The sequence below is a fragment of the Notamacropus eugenii genome, chromosome 6 (assembly GCF_028372415.1).
Source record: "Notamacropus eugenii isolate mMacEug1 chromosome 6, mMacEug1.pri_v2, whole genome shotgun sequence".
In the NCBI taxonomy this organism is placed as follows: Eukaryota; Metazoa; Chordata; class Mammalia; order Diprotodontia; family Macropodidae; genus Notamacropus; species Notamacropus eugenii.
The window spans coordinates 252,256,486-252,282,463 of NC_092877.1; the positions used below are offsets into that span (position 1 = coordinate 252,256,486).

A 25,978-nucleotide genomic window follows, 5' to 3' on the forward strand; every position below is an offset into this window, starting at 1 on the left:
TATAAATGTTCTGGTTCTGCCCTGAGATAGAACTGTTTGTGTTTTGGTTAAGAAAAAAGAACCTGAGTTTCTTATTTAAAAAGACAGGGGAAAAACAAACTTTATCCTCTCAAGATTGGATATTGTTTAGAGCTTAAAGACCCAATTTATCTTAGAAAGATAATAAATGCAGTCAACACTAAACAAATGTCCTCCCTAGATTGACAATTTTGCCCTATTTTCTTCTTGTTGCTTTAATTATGGTTTATAGCTGTTACCTTTATTTATATTTCTGTGTGAATTGATTTGAAAATTTTCCAGATAAAAGGAAATCATAAGAGGATAAATGAATGTCATTTTGATGAGTTGAAGAAAAGCTACCTTTTCATAAAATGTAAAATACTTTGTGTTTTCATCAAAAATATTTGCTTTAAAAAAAACTGAAGGCAAAATCATAGAGGCCTAAAACAGAAAGAATTATATTTTCAGTCTTACTGCACCATATAAATTATAGGGCATCAGCAGTTCTCTCATGCTACCTTGACATGACTTTCCTCTTTTTCCCTTCAATGCTTTATTCTACTTCAGAGAGCAAGTTCTAAAAGCCTTTTCCCAGACACAGTTTTTATTAATCCTTGAAATGGTAATTTTAGGCACGAGGTTCAACTTTGGGGGAAAAAAAAATCATCTCATATAAAACCTTTAGGCCAAATCTTGCATTCAATTACACATATACCTCTCCCACTGATTTTACCGCTTGGGCAGAAGTATATCATCTCTTGGTTGAACACCAAATTTCTCTAAGTATTTTCATTTCAAAACCCTTATGTCATTATCAAAGACATAATATTTTATCCCATTGTTTCTAATTATGATATGAATTTGAGGATAACAATGGATTTTATTAATTATATGTATGGCTTCACATGTTAAATGTGATATGACAAACAGTAATTATGAAATCATTACTGTAATAGGTACCCATAACAAATTGGGAAAATTAAGGAACATATCTCTTACCTACAGGTGAGAAGAATTTTTTTTTTTTAAAAAAAAGGAGAGGATATCTGCACTCAGATGCAAATGCTATAAATTTACAAGTCTAATTTGTGTGTTTTACTACACTCAGATCAGGGAAATATACAAACAATATGGGGATTTTTTTTTTTAACAGTGAGGAGGTCAATCTGGTAAAGATCAAAATGTCATTAAATTGTAAGTTGTATTTTGAATGAAGGATCAGGAGTGAGAGGAGGCCAAAAAGTGTTACAAGTATGGTGAAATTATATACTGATAGAGCAGAAGTTAAAAATGGGAGAATTAAGAAGGGTAAACAGATGAACTCTTCTGTTTTGAACAGAAAAACACATACAGTGTGTTTTTCTTGGTGTAAACTGAAATATCATTAAAACAATATAACACAATTGTGATTGTTTTCATGAATTATAATGGATTTGTTCAGTTCCATCTGCATACTCCTATGACCAACAATTGACTAGGGTGCAGACTATGGCTATGGTGGTAGATGAATTAAATAATGACTTAAAGTTGGTTTCAGCAAATAAAGGAATATAGCAATTTTTGTTATGTTATATAACTTTGTAAAAAGCTTCATTCTACTACCTTTAAAATATATGTAGCGATATATCTGATTGATTTTAGAGAAATTTTACATAAAACTCATGGGTTCTAATTTTATTATTTAATTTATGCAGGTTCCTAAAATAATTCACTAAACTATTAAAGTGGGAATTAGCGAAGGGGGAAAATGCTAAGACAATAAAATTAATTAATTGCAAATGGAAAAAAAAAGAGTATTTTTAAAAAGATAGCACCCCTTCTTTGGGTAGATGTGATCATAACTAATGACAAATAGAAGGAATTGTTGTTTCATTCTTAGTTAACTTATTTTTTTCTCTAACAAGGAGATAGTCTTTTGCCTGGAAAAGACAAATCAAATATGGCAATCAGAGTTGATATGAGACAAGTAAGGAGGTAGTGAGAGAGTTTCTAGTTGCTTAGATGAACTCAAGTTACCTCGCCCATAAGAACTACATCTGCAGGCACTGAAAGATGTGATTGCTAAGAGAAGTTTTGATCTTTAAAAGGATGTTGCATTACAGTAAAAATATTTCAGTCTTGGAGTGGGGCGAATATAACAATTAGGAAAAACAGTGGTATCCGTATATCAACCTGTATAACAATTTAGGCCAATAAGCTTGTCATTAGTACCTGACAAAATTCTAAAACTTTTTATTTCAATGTATTGCTAATGAAGATATGGAAAAGGAATTGGTGGTAACAGAGCCAGCATCACTTAATAAAGAACTATCCATATGAGGCTAAGCTTTCCTTCCTTCCTTCCTTCCTTCCTTCCTTCCTTCCTTCCTTCCTTCCTTCCTTCCTTCCTGCCTTCCTTCCTTCCTTTTCACTTTATTTCATTTTTCCCATCTTTCTTTCTCTCACTGATTTGATGATAAATTGGATTACGAGAATAGACCAGATGTGTTTACCTAAATTTAAAAGTATTTAATAGTTTCTTGCTATCACGGTAGAAAAGATGGAGAGCTGTGGGGTAGAAAAAAATATAATTAGATGGAAAAAGATTGAATGCATAGTCACAAAGAATATTCCATTACAGGTTCCATGTCAGCTTTTGTTGATAGCTCTATTGGAATTCCTAAAGGATCTCTGATTTTCCCCATGCTTTTAGTATTGTCATCAATGACATGAATAAAGCCATAAATATCATGTTGATTGAATTTGTATGTGACACACAATTAGCATCACCAGTTAACACACTTTTTGAAAGGATCTAAAGTGATCATAAATGTAGAATGTTTGACTTCATCTAACAGTGATATTTTATTAGGGATAAATATAAAGTCATATACTTGGATTTAAAAAATTACATTGATGAATCCTACATGGAACGAGTACTGCTTAACAGTACTTTTACTGAAAGAAAAAGATATTGATTGTACAGCTAAAAAAGCTATTACATGATTATAGGTCAGAGTGTATTTATAGTATTGTGTTTAGGTCTAAGTACTACATTTTAAGCAAGCTGAGTGTCATCTAGAGGAAAGCAAGAAAGATGGTGAAAAATCTTGAAATTGATGCCTTGTGAGAAATGGTTGAAGGAATTTGTTACTTAACATGGAGAATAGTGAAGGTAAAAATGTTGATTCTTTCCTGTATTTTAAAGAGTTATTACCCAGACAGAATAAATTAACTTGTTTTGTTTGACCTCAAAGGGTAGGACTAGGAATAATGAGTGAAAATTGAAGAGAAGCAAATTTGGGCTTGGTGTAGAAGAGAAGCCTTCTAACAATTAGATAAAATCAAATTTGAAACAGGCTTTGAAAATCTGTGATTCCTTAACATATTAGTGACCCAAAGGATTTGGAGCAGGGCTGTATAGGGTTCATGACTAACAGAATATTAACTAGAGACGGACAACTAGGGTTTTTCCAAGGCTGCTGACAGTGTTTATTTGGAAGAATAAAAACAAGTTTAGTATCTTGTTAACAAACATAGTTAGAACTAGGAAGTTACTAGATGGCTTACTCTTGCCACATACACATGTAAGCACTTAAACTATAAAGCCATTCCAGGTCAGTTTAACCCTTTTCAAACTTCCCATCTTTGGTGGGCTGGCTAAACTAGTCAGTGGTTCATATTCTGCAAGGAAAGATAGATAGTTGGGATTCTGATCACAACTGGTTATTAGCCTTGAAGGGGCAGTGCAGGGGTGGAAATAACTGGGTAGTCCTATCCATTGGTGCATTGGGGTACATATGAACACTTAGATCAGCAGTAATCAAAGGGAGAGGGCAGGGAGAATGAAGTTGTAGGTACACAAAGGGCAGAAAAAGCCGTCACTCCCACCAATGCACAAGGAGTCTTTTTCTCATGTACCAAAAGTGTCAGACTGTCTTTTGGTGAGAAACAAAGAGGTGCTGTCAATGCATTGACTTTTTATTCTCTTGCAGGGTTTATTGGGCGAGTAGGTGGTTTGGAGGTCCAGCTAGTGGGTTTTTTAAATGATACCTAGATTTCAGTTGCTTCTGGTACAAATGTTGTAATGCTTAATTTCTGGCTGGTCAAGGAACGCTCATCACTAAGGGTGATGGCCAAGACTGTTAGTCTAAGATAGACCTGCACAACTTATAAACTTCTTTAGGCTAAAGATAGGTTAACCTAGAGACAGTGATGCTAGTTCATTGCCATGTGTCATGTGACAAACAGTGGCAAGCCTACATTTTTCTTGGACTGCCCAAAGGCCCTATGTTGTGCAGCCTTGGTCTAAGACTGGATTTATGCCCACTTGTGGCCCCCTTGCCATTATTGTCTCCCTAGAAATGTTTTAGTTATCTCCACTAAGGGTCCTGACACCACTCCCCATGTGAGCACGTAGAGTTCAACTTTTCAGAGACATAAATCTTGCTACTTAATTTTTCTGATAATGGAGATTAAAAAATTACCAACACTACCACCTTGCTATAAAAGAGGGAGGAAAAGTGTAATGGAAATTTCTATTGCAGGTGGAGATTGGAGTAGAAACCAGGATGATGTGATACTGAATGTTGATTTTCTGCTGGTGTTAAATATGGGATTAGAGTTGAAAGCAGAGACTAAAAAACATATTTAAGAGAGAAATTTGCTGTCAATGAAGTCCAACTCTCAGGGTTTAAAGTTTAGTGCTGAGAAACTTCTGACAGGTTGAGGTAGACCTGGAATATAAATGTAATTTGTTGATCTCAAAGGCTGTACTGATGCCTTGGAATTTTAAACCTAGACATGAGCCATCTGGCCCTGATTTCTAAATAAATTAAAAGCAACATTTGCTTCTATGGTATTACCAGACAGTACTATAGTTATTTGCATGCATTCCTGTCTTTAGTAACTTCCATCAAATTTTTGTGGTGTCAGACACCACGCATGCTTCTAAGATGCCTTTCTGGTCTCCAAGACCTGATTTTGGTGGGGTGTCTATGTTGAGAGAGTTTCATCTCTTCTGGGTTATGTTAATAGTAGTCCAAAAGCAGGTAATATTTTTTAGTCCATGACATTCCCATTCATTCTGTATTGATGATAACTCCTGAATTTAACAGGAGGCACAGACTTTCTTTTATCAAAATTTCTATCCATTTAGCAGCAAATGCAGACCCAGGTTTGAATTATATGACTTCTGTAGGGTCAATTGGGAGTACAAATATTCATACTAGAAGGGATCTATAGTCAATATGAAATTAATTTGAACAAAAAGAAAGGTTCCTATTATTCAATCTGTCAGGTTTTTTGAAGTTCTTTTATGGTCAGAGAATCTCAAATCCTGTTTGCAAAAATTCTCCTGAAATTCTGGAAGTATTTTTGTGTTTCATGTGGCCTCTTTGCCTGTAACACATCTTGTAAGTTGGGCTGTGCTGCCTTTATATCTCCCAAATATATACCTATTTATGTGTCATAGGGGCAGGAAAGAACTGGAAATGGAAACTATATTCTGACTGGAAAGAGGTATACCATATGGAGGAATGAACCAAGCTATTATAGCAGAACTCCATTGTGAGCAGAGGCCAATCCTCCTAATGGGAGAAAGTGTAACAATGAAAGATGTTTCTACAGGTAATAATGGCAATTAAGAGGTAAACCTTAATTTGGAGGGCAGTGACCAAGACACACTTAATGAGTTACCAAAATTGGTTACCTTAAACCACTTAGAGGCAAGATGAAAAACCAAGCAAGTAGAACATTTTATTTTGTTGTCTTGAGTATTTTGGAAGTCCAGGGAATGGAGCAAACCATGTTACATATATTCATCACTAGCACCAATGTGAATTTTTAATTCCATGAGTGTGGGAACCCAAGTCTCCTATGACTCTTCCTCAGGTGAACTGATGGTTTAGGAGTGGAAGAAACAACATTTTATATTTTCCATACTAGGTACTTTCTTCAAGGTGTACATGATGTGATTTAAAGTTGCTAAGAACCATGAGAATGACAAGGTACAAGGCAGAGTTGCTTGAAATGAATTCACACACTCAAGCCTTCTTTCAGTCAAAACACAATGTTTATTGTGATGCCGATATTAGCAGGCAAAGGGTCCAGGTGTCTTTGGGAGTGGGTATCAGTGATCTGTAGATGGGAAATTACATGGACACTTGACTGAGAGGGAGGCTTCTGAGAGTTCTGGAAGAAATAGTTGTAGTCTTGCTCCTTTCTTTTCCTGTGCTGTCGCTGCAGCTATAAGTATGCTCAGGCTTCAGAAGAAGGTTATCTCCAGTGGATGTGGAAAGAAGAAGGTATGGCTTGACCCCAATGAGACCAATGAAATCACCAACACAGATCAAAGACGGACTTATCATCTGGAATCCTGTTACTGTACAAGATGATGGAAAAATATTCTGGCTCAATTGAAGGGCAGGCACATGGGTATTGGTAGGAGAAAGGGTACTGCCAATGTTCATATGCCTGAGAAAGTGACTTGGATGAGAAGAATGAGGATTCTGTGATGTCTGCTCCAAAGATATCATGAATTCAAAAAGATTGAACACCACATGTACGAAAGCCTTGAAGGTGAAGGGAAATATGCTTAAGAATAAGCAAATCCTCATGGAACACATTTATAAACTGAAGGCAGGCAAGGCCTGGAAGAAGCTCTTGGCTTACCAGGCTGAAGTTTACTTGTCCAACACTAAACTACCACGAAAGCATCGAGAAGAGTATCTACAGTCTAAGAAAGAGATCAAGACTTTGTCCAAGGAGGAGGAGACCAAGAAATGATCCTCCCTATTTCCTCCGTATATAGTAAGTACCCTTCTATTTGACTTATACAAAAAACTTGATAGACTATCAAAAAAAGAGAGAAATAGTTGTAGTCCTAATGGTTTTCGTCTAAACATTGGTGATCACCCAAGAAGTTACATGATCCTGAGAGGTCTGAAATAAATGATAACAATCCTAAGAAGTCTATGCTAAATGCAGGTAATCAATCAAGCAGTTTTACAGTCTTGAGTTAAATGACAATTATTCTAAGTCACTATTTAAATGACAGTGACAGAAAAGGTGTAGGAGGATTCATGGTACAAAGAGTTCTGAGTGATGTCTGGAATTTACTTGGTCCTGAATTCCTGAGTTCTAAGGAAAATGTTAATAGTCCCAAGAGTTCTGAGATAAACAGTAGTGACTCAATGAAAGTTTCATAGTGATGAGTTTCAACTACATGGAAATTGTATTAAGAATTCTGAACTAAATGGTGAGACCATCTAGGAAGTTATATTGTGCTAAGAGTTCTCAGTTAAATGACACAAGTTTCAAGGGTTTTTAATTAAATGTGCTGATTAACTATGGGAAAGCATTATTTTGAAAATTCTGAGCTGTATATCAATAGTTCTAAGAGTTCTGAGCTTAATGGTGGTATACACTTGAGAGAACGAATGGTTCTGAGATAATTGTGGTGACCAGTAGGAAACTGATGGTAAGGAGAAATTTGAGCTAAATGGCAAAAATCCTAAGAGATCAGAGCTAAATAGAAGTTACTAACGAGGACACTCCATGATCCTGAGAGTTCTGAGTTAAATGCCAGTAGTCCTAAGACTTCTGAACTAAATTGTACTTGCTTGAGTAGGAGGATCATGGCACTTCAAGTTCGTGGCTAAATAATAACAATACATTAAAAAACAGAAAGAAGAAAACCAAATTACCAATAGCAAAAATGAAAGGGGTGAACTCACCTCCAATGAGAAGGAAATTAAAACAAGAATTAAAAATTACTTTGCCCAACTTTATGCACATAAATTCGACAATTTAAATGAGATGGACGATTATTTAAAAATATATATAAATTTCTCAGGTTAACAGAAGAGGAAGTTGAATTCTTAAATAGCCCCATCTCAGAAATAGAAATTGAATAAGCCATCAATGAACTCCTCAGGAAAAAATCTCCAGGGTCAGATGGATTTACAAGTGAATTCTATCAAACATTTAAAGAATAGTTAATTCCAATACTATATAGATTATTTGGGAAAATTGGGGAAGAAGGATTACTCCCACATTCTCTTTGTGATGCAAAAAAGGTTTTGATACATAAACCAGGAAGAGCCAAAACAGAGAAAGAAAATTATGGAGCAGTTTCTCTAATGAATATAGATGCAAACGTTTTAAATAAGGTTTTAGGAAAAGGAATACAGCAATTTAACAAGAGAATAATATATTATGATCAGGTAGGATTCCTACCAGGAATGCTGGGCTGGTTCAATATTAGGAAAACTATTAGCATTATTGATCATATCAACAACAAAACTAACAGAAATCACATGATTATCTCAATAGATGCAGAAAAAGCTTTTGACAAACTACAATACTCATTCCTATTAAAAGCCTTGGAGAGCATAGCAATAAATGGAACTTTCCATAAAATAATAAGCAGTATCTATGTAAAACGTTCATCAAGCATTATATGCAATGGAGATAAGCTAGATGAATTTCCAATAAGATCAAGGGTGAAACAAGGATGTCTATTATCACCACTATTACTCAATATGGTGCTAGAATTGTTACATGTAGTAATAAGACAAGAAAAGGAATTAGAATTGGTGAAAAATTTCTCACTCTTTGCAGATGATATGATGATATACTTAGAGAATCCCAGAGATTCAAGTAAAAAACTACTTGAAATAATAAACAACTTTGGCAAATTTGCAGGTTACAGAATAAACCCACACAAATCTTCTGCATTTCTGTATATTACTAACAAAACCCAACAGCAAGAGATAGAAATAGAAATCACATTTGAAGCTAGGATAGACACTATAAAATGTATTGGAGTCTACCTGCCAAAACAAATTCAGGGACTATAAGAACACAGTTACAAGACACTTTTCACATACATAAAGTCAGATCTAAGTAAGTGGAAAAACATTCCTTCTCATGGGTAGACCAAGCCAATATAATAAAATTCACAATTCTACCTAAATTAATTTACTTTTTTAGTACCATACCAATCAAACTATCTGATAATTATTTTCTAGAGATGGAAGAAATAATATCAAAATTCATCTAGAAGAACAAATGGTCCAGAATATCAAGGAAACTAATGAAAAGAAATGCTAAGGAAAGTGGCTTAGCTGTAGCAGATCTCAAATAGTACTATAAAGCAACAATTATCAAAACCACTTGGTACTGGCTAAGAAATAGAAGAGTAGACCAGTGGAATATGCTAGGTACTCAAGACACAGTACTCAACAAATATAGCAATCTACTGTTTGATAAACCCAAGGACCCAAGCTTCTGGGATAAGAAATCACTGTCTGACAAAAATTGCTGGGAAAACTAGATAACAATGTGACAGAAAGTAGGCATAGACAAATTCCTGACACCATACACAAGAATAAAGTCCAAATTGGTACATGATCTAGGTATAAAGATTGATACTATAAACAAATTAGTGGAGCAAGGAATAGTATATTTATCAGATTTATGGTGAAGGGAAGAATTTTTGACTGAAAAAGAGATAGAAAGCATTATGAAATACAAAATGGATAATTTTGATTACATTAAACTGAAAAGATTTTGCACAAACAAACCCAATGCAACCAAGATTAGGAGGGAAGCAGAAAACTGGGAAAGAATTTTTCCAACTGTGATAAAGGCTTCATTTCTAAAACACAGAGAGAATTGTGTCAAATGTACAAGAATGCAAGTCATTCCTCAATTGATATATGATCAAAAGATATGAACAGGCAATTTTCAGTAGAAGAAATTAAAAATATCTATAGTCATATGAAAAAATGCTCTAAATCACTATTGATTAGAGAGGTGCAAATCACAACTCTGAGATACCACATCACACCTATCAGATTGGCTAACATGACAAAACAGGGAGATGATAAATGTTGGAGAAGATGTGGGAGAATTGGAACACTAATTCATTGTTGGTGGAGATGTGAGCTGATCCAACCATTCTGGAGAACAATTTGGAGCTATGCCCAAAGAGCTATGAAAATATGCATGCCCTTTGACCCATCAATACTGCTTCTAGGACTGTATCCCCAAGAGATCATAAATATGGGAAAGGGTCCCATATGTACAAAAATATTCATAGTAGCCCTCTTTGTGGTGACCAAAAACTGGAAATCAAGGGGATGCCCATCATTTGGGGAATGACTGAATAAATTATGGTATATGAATATAATGGACTACTATTGTACTATAAGAAATGATGAGCAGGAAGACTTCAGAGAGGCCTGGAAAGACTTATATGATCTGATGCTGAGCGAAAGGAGCAGAACCAGGAGAACTTTGTACACAGCAACAAACATAGTGTGCAAGGATTTTTTCTAGTAGACTTAGAACTTCATTGCAGTGCAAGGACTTAAATAATTTCTCACTGCAATGCAAGGACTTAAATAATTTCCAATGGTCTTCTAAGTTAAAATGCCTTCCACATCCAGAGAAAGAACTATTGATTTCAGTTGCAGAATATAGCAGATCATTTTCTTTTGTATTATGTTTTGGTTTATTACATGGTTTCTCCATTCATTTTAATTCTTCTATGCAACATGACTATGGTGAAAATGCATTTAATAGGAATGTATGTGTAGGACCTATATGAAATTGCCCTCTGGGGGAGGAAAGGGAGAAGTAGGGGGAAGTAGGGGGAGGGAGGGGGAAAAAATCTAAGTTATATGGTAGTGATTGTACAACACTGAAAATAAAAAAAAAATATTTACAGTAAAATAGTAATGACTTCTTAACTAAATAAAATGATTAACCAAGGGTTTGCATGATGCTAAGGATTCTGGACCAGATGTCAGTGATTCACTTGAAAGTTTATGGTTCTGAGCTAATAACAATTGGTTTTCAGAATACCCAGGAAGATGTATGGTTCTGAGTTTTGGGGGGTAAATGGCAACATGAAGAGTTCTGTTCTTAATGGTGGTGAATAGCCAGGTGATTGCATGATTCTGAGCTTTAAGGTAACCAGTGGTGACTACTCAGAAGGTAGTATAATCTTTAGAGTTCCAAACTAAATTTTGGTAGTCTCAAAAGTTCTGAACTATGTGATAACCTCTCAGGATATTTCTTGGTGTTAAGAGTTCTGAATGAAATGCCAATAGTCCTATTTGAGCAGAATGGCAAAAGTTCTAAAAGAGTTTTGAGATAAATATTAGTGACCATTTACTAAGTTTCATGTTCCTGAGAGTTTTGAGCTAATGGACAGAGTCCTCGGATTTCTGAGCTAAATGATGGTGGTAATAGAGGAGTTTTAAAAGAATGGAGGTGACCACAGTAAGTTACATGGTCTTTAGAGTTCAGAGCCACATAGAGGTGACTAGCTAGAAGACTGCATAGTTCTGAGATAACTGGCAGTGTGATTACACAGGAGTTTTCATGATTTTGAGAGTTTCTGAACAAAATGACAATAAATCTAAGTATTCTGACATATACGGAGGTGACTGAGTAGGAGGTTGCATGGTCTTGAGCTTCTGAGCTAAATGACTATAATCCTAAGCATTGTGAGCTGAATGATGTTGAGGACCCAGAAAGTTGTGGTCTATGAGTTCTGAGCTAAATGGCAGTAGTTCCAAGAATACTGAACTGTATAGGAAACAATTAACTAGGAGACTACATAGATTTGAGAGTTCTCAGTTTCATAGCAATATTTCTAGGAGCTCAGAAGTAAATAGTTAAGGGACTGACCAGATGGTTGCACATTTCTTAAACTCCAAAACTAAATGCTGATGACCACGTAGGATTTTGTATGGACCTGAGTTCTGCGCTCAGTGGCACTAGTTTATAGTATTCTGAGTTAAAGAGAGATGACTGATTGGGTTGTTTTTTTATCCTGAAAGTTCTGACTGGAATGGCAATAACCCTAAGCATTTTGATGGAAGTGGTAGTTATTATCCAGAAGAGTATAGTCTTCAAATTCTGACATAAATTGCACTAGGGTTGAGTTTTTTTGTTTTTTCTCTAGAGGTGGATAGCATTTTTTCCTCAGAATAGCATCAGAATTGTCTTGGATTACTGTATTGATAAGGAATAGCTCAGTCATTAACAGTTGTACAATATTACTGTTACCATGTACTATGTTCTGGTTCTGCTCAATTCGCATCAGTTCATGTGAGTCTTCCTAGGTTTTTCTGAAAGTATCTCGCTCATCATTTCTTATATCACAAGAGCATTCCATCAAAATCATACGTCACAACTTGTTCAGCCAGCCTCCGAATAATGAATTTCCCTTCATTTTTCAATTCTTTGCCACTACAAGAAAGGTGATATAAATATTTTTGTATGTACATGTCCTTTTTAAAAATCTCTTTGGGGTACAGTTCTGGTAGTAGTATTGCTGGGCCAAAAAATTTTATAGACCTTTATCCATACTTTCAAATTGCTCTACAGAATAATCAGATTAGTTCACAACTTCAACAAAATTGATTTAGTGCCCCAGTTTTTCATATCTTGTCAACACTTGTCGTTTCCTTTTCTGTCATATTTGTCAATCTGATAGTTTTTTCTCTGCCTTTCATGTTTTTGCTCAAGACATTTTTTTCTTTTTTCCAATCTTTCAAATTTAGTCTACATCCACTTTCTTTTGTATTCCAAATTTAAAAAACAAATCATATTCACTCCAATTTTGTCCTGCTTGTCTGTACTTTTTAGAAACTGGAGAGATTTAATCCCTAACCATTTACACATTAAGAGAGCTCTATTTTCCCCACACCCTCTGAAAAATATTTATATTATGCTAATATTAATTTTCAACAAATCCACTGAAATCATGAAATGATCACATTAAAAGGCAAAATAACCATTATTTTTTGCAATTTTAAACACATTGCCTGGTATCATATACACTGATTTAATTTAAATATAAAATACAAACTTTAGCTTTGAGATCTAATTAAGACTGAATTTAAACCCTCAGCTTCTTTTCTTGCTTTCTCTGGGCTGCCTGGTCTCAGATTCTTATTAATTTTAAACTGCTTGCTAACTGACTCCATCTCCCAACTTCTGGAGAATCTCACCCTGTTTTTTTGTTTTTGATTTTGTTTTTTATTTCTACTACTTATCATCTAACTAGTATCTGAACTTGGCCAGTGTTGGGACTCCAACAAAAAAGGATTTTTTTGGAAAAAAAATGTACATTTATTTTTACTTTTCAATATTCATTTCCATTAGATTTTGAGTTCCAAATTTTCTTTCCATCTCTCCCCTCCCCTCACCACAAGATGGCATGCATTCTGATTAATTGTTCCCTGAGTCTGCCTTGTATTTTATCATCACACCTTCTTATTCCCTTTTCCCTTACTTTGTAGGGCAAAACACTTCCATAATAGCCATGTTACGAAAGATTTACTATATTTTTCTCCATCCTGTTTCACCCCCCACTTATTCCAATTTCTCTTTTGAGCCTGTCTTTTGTCAAAAGTGTTTGCTTCTGACTACTCCCTCCCTCAATCTGCTTTCCCTCATATCACTCCTCCCCATCTCTTTCCCCCTTAATTTTCCAGCAGGGTAAGATATGCATTTGAGTGTGTTTGTGATTCCCTTCTTAAGCCAAATCTAATGAGAGTAAGGTTCATTCATTCACTCTCATTGGCAGTGAATTCGTTCTTTTCATTTTTGATACTGGTAATTTGGTTTTCTTTTTTGAAGTCAAATCGATCAAAGGTTTATCAATTTTACTTTTTTATAAAACCAACTCTTACTTTTATTTAATATTTCAATAGTTTTCTTAATGTTAATTTATTAATCTCTCCTTTGGTTTTCAGTATTTCTAATTTCGTATTTAATTGGGGATTTTCAATTTGTTCTTTTTCTAGTTTTTTTTTTCAGTTTCATGCCCAATTCATCACTCTCCTCTTTCTATATTTTATTCATATAAGCATTCAGAGATATAAAAATTACCCTAAGATGTGCTTTCACTGCACCCCTAAGTTTTGGCATATTGTTTCATTATTGTCCCTCTCTTGAATGAAGTTATTGATTGTTTCTATGATTTTTTTATCTGACCCACTCATTCTTTCTGATTAGATAATTTAGTTTCCAATTAAACTTTTGTCTATCCATGGGCATTTATTACATGTAATTTTTATTGCCTCTCTTACCCCTGCAGCTACTACCACCACCTCTGCTGCCATGAGCAGTTTCGGACCCGGCAAGACCAAAGACATTATCTTCTGCCTGGAGAAGGGATCTGTGAAGATGTTTCTTCAGGGCATTCCAGTACCTATGTTGATCCCCGATTCCCTGGCTCCCACTTACAGCCTGGGTGCCCACCCAGAGCTACCTGCCAGACGATTCAAGTTGGACTGGATCAACCAGTACCAGTGTCAGGACTGCTGGGGCCAACCTCTAACTGCTGCCCACGGGGGAGATTGAGCACTTTGCATCCTTGTCCGTGGAAGGACAAAGGCAAGGCCACTACTTGGACCATACCAATGACATCAAGTGCCTGGCAGACATGGTCACTTTCGCCACAGGATAAGTGGCTGGGACCACCAAAGAGAGCAAGCCTCTGCCTCCCCACATGAGGGTCTGGGACTCAGTCTCCCTCTCTACTCTGCACATGCTAGGCCTGGGTGCTTTTGACCAAGGTGTCTGTTGAGTGCGTTTCTCTAAGTCCAATGGACAGAGCCTACTGTGTGCTGTGGATGAATCCAGTGACCATGTGCTGTCTGTCTGGGACTGGATCAAGAAGTCACTGAAGTCGTGTCCCAATGAGGCTGTTCTGGTAGCCACCTTCTATCCCACTGAACCTAATCTGATCATCACTTGTGGGAAATCCCACATCTATTTCTGGAACCTTGACGGAGGAAGTCTGAGCAAGAAACAAGGGATCTTTGAGAAACGTGAGAAGCCCAAGTATGTGCTGAGTGTGGCTTTCACCGAGGGTGGTGACGTGGTCACTGGAGATTCCAGTGGAAACATTTATATCTGGGGCAAAGGAGGGACTCACATCAGCCACACGGTGTCAGGGGCCCGAGGGCGGTGTCTTCGGCCTGTGCATCCTGCCAGATGGGACACTGGTGTCCGGGGGCGGCTGACACCAGTGTGTGTTGCTCTGGGGCTGGGACTATAGCCAGCTGCAGGAGGTTGAGGTTCCTGAGGCCCTTGGGCCAGGGCGCACGGTAGCAGAAGGCCGGGGACATGAGCTGTTTGTGGGCACGACCCTCAGCTCCATCCTTTAGGGTTCAGTCCACACGGGTTTCTCTGCCCTGGTCCAGGGCCACATTGAGGAGCTGTGGGGTCTGGCTGCACACTCCAGTCAAGGTCATTCATCACGTGTGGTCAGGACGAGCCAGGACACTTGTGGAGCATGGATTCCCACCAGTCTATATGGAGCAAGATCATGGAGGATTCTGCCAGCTCTGCTGGCTTCCATCCCAATGGTTCTATTCTGGCTGTGGGTACAGTCACTGGCAGGTAGCTTCTTCTGGATACTGAGACCCATGACCTTGTAGCCATTCATACGGATGGAAATGAGCAGATCTCTGTGGTCAGCTTTTCCCCAGATGGGGCATTCTTGGCAGTGGGCTCCTATGACAATCTAGTGTATGTGTACAGTGTGAGGGAGCGAGGCTGGAAAGTCAGTTGACTAGGGAAATGCTCAGGTCACTCCAGCTTTATAACACATCTGGACTGGGCCAAGGACAACTCCTCCTTTGCCACCAACTCAGGGTACTGTGAGATCTTGTACTGGGATCCAGCTACTGGTAAGCAAATCATTAACACAGATATGGTGAGGAATGTGGAGTGGGCAACACCCACCTGAGTCCTGGAATTTGGCGAGTTTGGGATCTAGTCTGAGGGAGTTGATAGTACTGACATCAATGCTGTGGCCTGTTCCCATGAGAGGTTGCTGCATATATATATATATATATATATATATATATATATATATATATATATATATATATATATATATATATATATACATATATATATATATATATACACATATATATGTATATGTATATACATATATATGTATATATATATATACATATATATGTATATATATATATATATATATGTATACATATATATATATATACACATATATATGTATATATATATACATATATATGTATATATATATACATATATATGTATATATATATATACATATATATGTATATATATATACATATATATGTATATATATATTTATATGAAAGAGAGTTATAAGTGGGTGAACAAGAGACAGCCAGTCAAGCAAAGGTCTCTATAATTCCCCAGTTTGGGAAGGGGGCAGGGGGAGGAGACAGGTCTCACTGCTACTGGGAGGAAGGGCACATTAGTTTAGGGATTTTTTTAAGTTCATTCTTTTGAATCATCCAGAACTAAAAGTCTGTGAACTGAGGGAAAAAAAAATATTGCCTTATGATCTGAAAAGGATGCATTGACTATTTGTGCCTTCTGCACTGGATTGTAAGATTTTTATTTCCTAGTATATGGTCAATTTTTGTGTAGGTGCCATATACTGCTGAGAAAAAGAAATCTTCCTTCTAACCCTTTTAATTTTCTCCAAAGGTCTACCATATCTAACTTTTCTAATATTCTATTCACTTTCTTAATTTCTTTCTTGTTTATTTTGAGGTTAGCTTTGTCAAACTGAGAGAGGGGGAGTTAAAATTCCACCAGTAGTATAGTTTTGTTGTCAATTTCTTCCTGTAATTCCTCTAACATCTCCTCTAAGAATTTTTATGTTATACCACTTGGTGCACATATGCTTATTAATGATATTGCTTCATTGTTGATGTGACTTTTAGCAGGATATAGTTTCCTTCCTTATTTCTTTTAATTACATCTATTTTTGGTTTGTCTGAGATCAGGATTGCTATGTTGGCTTTTGGTTACTTCATTTGAAACAAAATATATTTTACTCCAGCCATTTACCTTTATGCTATGTGTATCTCTCTGTTTCAAATGTATTGCTTGTAAACAAAATATTGTAGGACTGTGATTTTTAGTCCATTCTGCTGTTTCCATTTTATTGGAAGTGTTCATCCCATTCGCATTCATAGTTATGATTGATACCTATGTCTTTCTCTCCTTACTTTTCCCCTACCTGTTTATGCTTGTCTTTCTCCTTTTCCTTCCTCACTTGAGACTGGTTTTTCACCACAGCCTCCCTCAGTCTTGCTTCCCATCAGTCCCCCTTTCTTTTTTTTCTCTTTTCCCTTACTACTTCTTCCCTCCATTCTTTCTTTCCTTACCTTTTCTTCCCCTCCCCCCAACTGCCTAAATGGCAAGTTAGATTTCTATACCTGAATATGTTATTCATCTCCTTCAGCCAAATCTGATGAGAGTAAAGTTCAAACAATGTTCATCTCCCTCTCTTCTTTCCCTCTACTGTAATATGCCTTTCTACCTCTTCATGTGGTTTAATTTGTCCTTTTCTGCCACTCCTTTTCTCTTCTTCCATTGCAATCTTTTACAGCATATAAGTTTACCATCACATCAAAATCAACTTAAATATACTGCATCTGATTATATATTTCCATTGTATATTTTGTAATAAAGATATAATTCTTAATAGTTGTAAGTATCATCTTTCCTTGTACAGATGTAAACAGTTTTTTTCCTTAGTGAATAGTATGTTTTGCTTTCCTCTTTTCTCTTTACCTTCTTAGGCCTCTCTTGAGTCTTCTAATTGAAGGCCAAATTTTCCATTGATATCTGGTCTTTTCATCAGGAAAGTCTCGAAGTCCCCTGTTTCATGGAATGTCCATCTACTCCTTGAAAAAGTATGCTCTGTATTGCTGGGTAGTTGATTCTTGGTTATAACCCAAGCTCTTTTGCTTTACAGAATATCACCTTCTGAGCCCTCCAGTCTTTCAATGTTGAAGCTACAAGGTCCTGCATAGTCTGCTTCATTCTGCATTTTGATTCTATAGTTATTTCTCTGGATATGGATGGCATTTTACATCAAGAGTCCTTCAGGAATACTTTAGGTCTTTCCTTTGCTGTCGAAGGTTAAATCTATCAGAAACAGTCCTCGTACACTCTGATTGTAACTATGTATAATGTTCTCCTGGTTCTGCTCATTTCAGTTAGTATCGATTCACAGTCTTTCCAGTTTTTTCTGAATTCCACCTGTTCATCATTTCCTATAGAAAAATAGTATTCCATTACATTCATTTAACACAACTTTTTCAGCCATTTGCTAATTGATGGGCATTTCCTCTATTTCTAGTTCTTGGCCACCACAAAGAAGGTTGCTATAAATGTTTTTGTCTATGTGAAACTTTTTCCCATTTTTATGATCTCTTTGGGATATAGCCTTAGAAGCAATATTGTTGGGTCAAAGGGTATGAACATTTTTATAACCCTTTGGCCATAGATCCACACTGCTCTCCAGAATGGTTGGATCAACTCTCAGATCCACCAACAATGCCTTAGTGTTCCAACTATCAGACATCTTTTCCAACATTTATCATCATCCTGTGTTATGTTAGCCAATCTGATAGGTGTGATGTGGTACCTCGGAGTTGTTTTGATATGCATCTCTCTAGTCAATAGTGATTAGGGCATTTTTTCATATGCCTATAGATAGCTTTAATTTCTTCCTCTGAAAACCGCCTGATCACATCCTTTGACCACATATCAACTGAATAATGACTTGTATTCTTGTAAATTTGACTCAGTTCTCTATATATTTTAGAAATGAGACTTTTATCAGAGACATCAATTGTAAAAACTCTTTCCCAGCTTTCTGCTTCCCTCCTAATCTTGGTTGCATTGGCTTTGTTTTTGCAAAAACTTTTCAATTTAATGTAATCAAAATGATCCATTTTGCATTTCATGTTTGGCCATAAATTCCTCTGCTCTCCATAAATCTGACAAATAAAGTGTTCTTTGCTCCCCTAATTTCTTTATAATATCAGCCTTTGTAGCTAGATTTTGTACTCATTTGAACTATATTCTGGTGTATGGTGTCAGGTGGTTGGTCCATGCCCAGTTTCAGCCACACTATTATCCAGTTTTCCAACCAAGTTTTGTCAAACAGTGAGTTTTTATTTAGAAACCGGAGTACTTGGTTTATCAAACGGTAGACTATTATTATCAATGACTACTATGTTTTGTGTACCTAACCTATTCCACTGACCTACTCCTCTATTTCTTATCAGCATCAAGTGATTTTGATGATTTCTGCTTTATAATACAATTTTAAATATGGTATGGCTATGCCACCTTCTCTAGCATTTCTTTTCATTAGTCCCCTTGATATTCTGAATCTTTGTTCTTCCAGATGAGTTTTGATTTTATTTTTGTAGCTCTAGAAAATAGTTTTCTGGTAGTTTGATTGGTATGACACTGAATAAGTAAATTAATTTAGGTAGAATTATCATTTTTATTATATTTCTCAGCCTACTCATGAGCACCTGGTTATTTTTCCAGTTACTTAGATTTGAATTTATTTGTGCAAAAAGTGTTTTGTAATTGTTTTCATATAGTCCCTGGGTGTATTTTGGCAGGTAGGCTCCCAGATATTTTAAAGTATCTACCATAACTTTAAATGGGATTTCTCATTCTATTCAGACGATTTATATGGGTTTATTTTGTATCCTGAAATTTTGCCAAAGTTGTTTATTATTTAGAGTAGTTTTTCACTTGATTTGCTAGGATTCTCTAAGTATATCATCATGTAATCTGCAAAGAGTGATAAGCAAGTTTCCTCTTTGTGTATTCTAATTCCTTCCTTTTCTTTTTCCTCTCTTATTACTAAAGTTAACACTTCTAGTACCATATTGAATAACAGTGGTGATCATGGACATCTTTGTTTTACCCCCAATCTTATTCAAAATGCATCTAGTTTATCCCCATTACATATAATGATTGCTAATGGTTTTTGGTAGATACAACTTATCTGAAGTAGATTCCATTTATTTCTATGCTCTCCAGTGTTTTCAATACAAAAATGTGTTGCATTTTGTCAAAAGCTTTTTCTGTATCTGTTGAGATAATCATATGGATGGTTTCTGTTGGTTTTGTTGATATGATTAATAATGCTGATAACTTTCCTAATATTGAACCAACCCTGCATTCCTGGTATAAACCTGACTGATAATAATGTATTATTCTCATGATAAGTTGTTGCAATCATTTTGCTAAGGTCTTATTTAAAAACTTTTGCATCAATATTCATTAGGGAAATTGATCTATAATTTTCTTTCTCTGTTTTGGCTCTTCCTGGTTTAGATATGAAAACCATATTTATATCATTAAAAGAATTCTGTATCAATGAAAATTGTCCAAATAATCTATGTAGTACTGGAATTAACAGTTCTTTAAATGTTTGACAATTCACTTGTAAATCAATCTGGAGATTTTTTTCCTAGGTATTTCATTAAGGTTTGTTCAATTTCCTTTGCTGTGATGGGGTTATCTCAGTATTTTACTTCCTTTTCTGTTAACCTGGGCAATTTTTTAAAAATATTCACTCATTTCACTCAGACTGTCAGGTTTGTTGGCATACAGTTGGCCAAAGTAATTTCTAATTATTGTTTTAATTTTCTCTTCTTTAGAGGTGAGTACATACCCTTTTCACTTTTGATATTGGTAATCACATTTTCTTTTTTTTTTTAAAACCTGATTGAGCAAAGGTTTATAAATTTTGTTGTTTTTTTCATAAAACCAATTCTTAGTTCCATTTATTAGATCAATAGTTTTCTTAATTTCAGTTTTATTAATCTCTTATTTAGTTTTCAGTATTTCTAGTTTGGTAATTAGTTGGAGATTTTCAATTTGTTCCTTATGTAGCTTTTGCAATTCATTGATCCCCTCTTTCTCTATTTGCTCATGTAAGCATTTAGTGACATAAAACTTTGCCTAAGAATGGCTTTCATTGCATTTCTTAAGTTTTGGTAGGTTGTCTCATTATTGTCATTCTCTTGAATGAAGTTATTGACTGTTTATATGATTTACTTCTAACTCATTCTTTCTGATAAGATTATTTAGTTTCCAATTAATTTTTGCTCTATCTTTCAATGGGCCTTTATTACATATTTTTATTGCATCTTGATCTGAAAAGGATGCATTGACTATCTCTGCCTTTCTGTACTTGATTGTTAGGTTTTTATGGTCTAGTACATGGTCAGTTTTTGTGTATGTGCCATGTATCACTGAAAAAAAGATATATTCCTTTCTGTCCCCATTCAGTTTTCTCCAGAGGTCTATCACATCTACCTTATCTAGAACTCTCTTCACCTCTTTAAATTCTTTCTTGTTTATTTTGTCGTTAGATTTATCAAGTTCGGAGAGGGGGAGGTTAAGGTCCCCCAGTATCATAGTTTTGCTGTCAGTTCTTACTGTAACTCCCTTAACTTCTCTTCTAAGAATTTGGATGCTATGACACTTGGTGAATATATGGTTCATAATGATATTATTTAATTGTCTATGTGAATTTTGTCAGTATATCGTTTCCTTCCTTATCTCTTTTGATTAGATCTATTTTTGATTTTTTGGTATGAGATTAGAATTTCAATTCCTGCTCTTTTTACATCAGCAGAAGCATAAAATATTCTGCTTTAACCTTTTACCTTTGCCCTGTGTGCATTCCCCTGTGTCAAATGTGTTTCTTAAAAATAACATATTGTAGGATTATGGCTTTTAATTCATTCTGCTCTCTTCCTCCATTTTATGGAGAGTTCATCCCATCCACATTCACAGTTAGGATTACTTTCTGTGTCTTTCTCTACAACTTATTTCCATTGTTTATTTTTCTGTTTCTTTCTTCTTCCTTTCCCTCCTCAAAAGAGTTTTACTTTTGCCCACTACCTCCATCTTTCATCCCGCCCTTCTCTCAGACTCCTCTCCTTTTTATTTCCCTTTTCTTTTACTACTTCTTTCTTCCTTTTAACCCCCTCTCCCTTTTTTCTTTCCCATTTTCCCTCCTACTGCCTTTAGGGCAACTTAGATTGCTATACTTATAACTGAGTATGCTGTTTCTTCCTTGAACAAAATCTGATGAGAGTAAAGCTCAAACAATGCTCATCTCCTTCCTTCCTTTCCATTTACTATCATATGTTTTTGTGCTTCTTCCTGTGATGCAATTTACACTTTTCTACCTCATCTTTCCCTCTTCTCCAATTACAATCCCTTCATAACCTTTAATTATGTTTTTATCATTGCACCAGTTAATCTATGCCCACTCCCCTTATTTATACCCATTGTAAATGTCATAATAAATATAGAATTCTCAAGATTAACAAGTATATAGGGATGCAAACAGGTTGTTCACATTGAATAATATTTTATTTTTATTTTTCCCTGTTTACCTTTTTATGACTCTCTTGAGTCTTGTACTCTAAGATCAAATTTTCTATTGAGCTCTGACCTCTTCATCATGAAGGTCAGGAAATTCTTTATTTCATTGAATGTCTATCTCCTTGCCTGAAAGACTATGCTCAGTTTTGTTGGGTAAGTGTTCCTTTGTTGTAATCCAAGCTGCTTTGTCTTACAGAATATCATATTTCAATCCCTCTGATCTTTTAATGTAGAAGCATCAAGGTCCTATGTGATCCTGACTGTAACCACAGTATTTGAATAGTTTCTTTCTGGCTGCTTACAATATTTTCTCCTTAACTTGATAGTTTTTGAATTTGACAACAATATTCCTTGACATTTTCAATTTGTGGTCTCTTTCAATAGGTGATCAGTGGATTCTTTTGATGAATATTTTGCCCTCTGGCTCTAGAATCTCAGGGCAGTTTTTTTTTTTGGATAATTTCTTGGAATATGTTGTCCAGGGTCTTTTTTCTTCATCATGGCTTTTCAGGAGACCAATAATTCTTAGATTTTCTCTCCTGGATCTATTTTCCAGGTCAGTTGCTTTTCCAATGATATTTTGACATTTTCTTGATATTTGACATTTTCTTCTATTTTTTCAATCTTTAGATTTTGTTTGACGGATTCTTGAATCCTCATAGAGACATTAACTTGTACTTCACTAATTTTTATGTTGAGTAAACTTTTTTCTTTAGTTCACTTTTGTATATCCTTTTCCATTTCTTCAGTTTTCCCACCTAGATTTTGTGGTTCCTTATCCATTTGACCAATTTTACTGTTTAAGGAGCCCCTCTCTTGAGCAAATTATTTTTTCATTTTGTCAATTGTATTTTTGAAATAATTGGACAACTTTTCTTCTACCTCTCTAATTAGGATTTTAAAATCCTTTTTGAGCTCTTCCAAGAATGCTTTTGCACTCAAAACCAGTTCATATTCCCTTTTGAGGTTTCAGATGTGAGTATATTGTCAGTGCTGTTATCTTCTGAATTCGTATCAGCATCTTCTCTGTCTTCATAATGAGATTCTATGGTCTTTGCATTTCTAATCTGCTTCTTGCTCATGGTGATTGTCTTTTAAAGTGGATCTCTGATGCTGAAGCACAAGAGTCTCTGTCCAATTCTTGTGCTGAGAACTTGAGGCCTGGGGTCTGGCTTTGTGTGTTGTGGCCTCTGTTTCTTTCACTAGGAGCTATATAATGCTTCAACTTACCTGATGTTGAACTGGTTGGTGTGTTCCAAGGCTGAAGCCAGGGTTAAACTGAAGATCACTATGTGAGACGTGTGTATGTGGGGGTGGTCTAGACACAGAAGTTGTCGCCCTCTGTAGAACTGAACTACAGCACAGGCAGGCTCATTGGCTGCACTGCTGTTTACCCAATTCCCTTGACTGTGCTGAGGCACATGTGAGGTCCTGGTGTTGGCCCTTATCGACTCCACCCCACTGGGGCTTAGGATCTCCTACTGGTCCTCTGAGGTGAGGCTTGCTGGGACTCCTCTTGTCCTGCACTGGTCCCCTTCAGCCACAGTAAGAGGTATTCTTCTTGTCTATCTCCCTGGCCTCCCAAGTTAAGAGACTGCTATACCCTTCTACTGATTCCACTATTCCTGGATTTTTCCTGGGGAAATATTCTCTGGGTTTTTCAAGGTCAACAAGGGGAGGGTGAGAGCACTTACAGTTTACTTCACCATCTTGGTTCCTGGAAGTTCAAGTAGGTGACTTTCAAACTTTTAATCTGTGTGTTAATAGTCTGAGGAGTGACTACTGCTGTTACCAGGGACCCTGCTCTTCTCTCACTCACTTCTGCTGGACTCTTGTCCTGTGCTGGTATCTTCAAGAATACAGACTGCTGCTTCTGCTTGAGACTACCTGAGGCCGTTGCACTATGACAGAGTCTGCAGTTGTGCAGCTTATGAATTCTGTGCTCACGTAGCCCAGTATATCTGATTATTCCCATCTACCCTACAACCTTTCCTGGGCTGAAAATCTGCCATATCATCTCCTAGTGGATTCTGTCACTCTAAAATTTGTTTAGATTCACATTTTAGAGATATCTGAAAGGATGTGTGGTAGGCCTCAGGTTTGCCCTTGCTTTCATTCTACAATCTTAGGAGATGCTAATTTTAAAGATACCAATTCTAAGTTTTTTCATTAATTAATTAAATTTTGGTTTTCCACATTTACCTCCACAAGATTTCAAGTTCCAAATTTTCTCCCCATCTCTCTCTTCCACCCACCCCAAGACATTGTACATTCTGATTACTCCTTCCCCCAATCTGCCTTCCCTTCTATCACACCCCTCCTTTCTCTCATCCCCTTCTTCTCAATTTTCTTCTAGGGCAAGATAAATTTTTATATCCCATTGCTTCTGTGTCTTATTTCCCTGTTGCATATAAATACAATTTTTGACATTCATTTTTAAGTTTCAAATTCTCTTCCTTCTTCCCTCCCGACCCATCCCCACTGAGAAGGCAAACAATTTGGTATAGGTTATACATATGTAGTTATGCATAACACTTCCACAAAAGTCTTTTCTTCTAATTACTCCCTCCTCCAATTTGCCCTGCATTCTATCATCCCCCCATCCCTCCCACTTATCCCACCTCCCCCACCTTCTTATGATGTAAGATAGCCTTTTCAGACCAAATTGAGTGTGCACACTGTTTCCTCTTTAAGACAAATCTGATGAGAGTAAGGTTTACTCTCACCTCCCCTACTTGCCCTTCATTGAAAAGGTTTTTTCTTTCCTCTTTTATGTGAGAGAGATAATTTGCCCCATTCTATTTCTCCCTTTCTCCTCCCAATATATTCCTCTGGCACCCCTTAATTTTATTTTTTTTTAGATGTTATCACTTCATATTCAACTCCCCATGTGCCTTCTGCCTATATGTATATAACCCCTCCAAATACCTTAATACTAAGAAAATCTCAAGAGTTACAAATACTATCTTTCCATGAAGGAATGTAAACAATTAAACTTTAGTAAGTCCTTTATGATTTCTATTTCCTGTTTACTTTTCATGCTTCTCTTGATTCTTGTGTTTGAAAGTCAAATTTTCTATTCAGCTTTGGTCTTTACATCAAGAGTAATGCTTGAAAATTCTCTGTTTGACTGAATGTCCATTTTCCCCCCTGAAGTGCTATACTCAGTTTTTCTGGTTAGGTGATTCTTGGTTTTGATCTTACCTCCTTTGACCTCTGGGATATATTTGATAGCTTAATGTAGACGCTGCTAGATCTTGTGTTATCCTGATTCTGTTTTCACAATACTTGGATAGTTTTTTTTCTGGCTGCTTACAAATTTTTCTCCTTGACCTGTGAAATCTGGAATTTGGCTTGAGTATTTCTAGGAATTTTCATTTTAGTATCTCTTTAAGGAGGCAATCAGTAGATTCTTTCAATATCTATTCTACCTTCTGGTTCTAGAATATCAGGGCAGTTTTCCTTGATAATTTCTTGGAAGATGATGTCTAGGCACTTTTTTATCATTGCTTTCAGATGGTCCAATAAATTTTAAATTGTCTTTCTTGGATCTATTTTCCTGGTCAATTATTTTTCCATTGGCATATTTGACACTGATATTTTTTTCCATTCCTTTGGTTTTGTTTTATAATTTTTTGATTTTTCACAAAATCCTTAACTTCCATCTGCTCCATTCTAATCTTTAAGGAATTATTTTCTTCTGTGAGCATTTGGAGCT

General features: G+C 36.0%; 2 pseudogenes; both read left to right on the forward strand.

The window, feature by feature from the left end:
• Nucleotides 1–6,117: 6,117 nt before the first annotated feature.
• On the forward strand, nucleotides 6,118–6,765 carry LOC140511328 (large ribosomal subunit protein eL19-like; annotated as a pseudogene).
• Nucleotides 6,766–14,109: 7,344 nt separating this feature from the next.
• LOC140512317 (echinoderm microtubule-associated protein-like 2 pseudogene) lies at nucleotides 14,110–17,858 on the forward strand (annotated as a pseudogene).
• The last annotated feature ends 8,120 nt before the right edge of the window (nucleotides 17,859–25,978 follow it).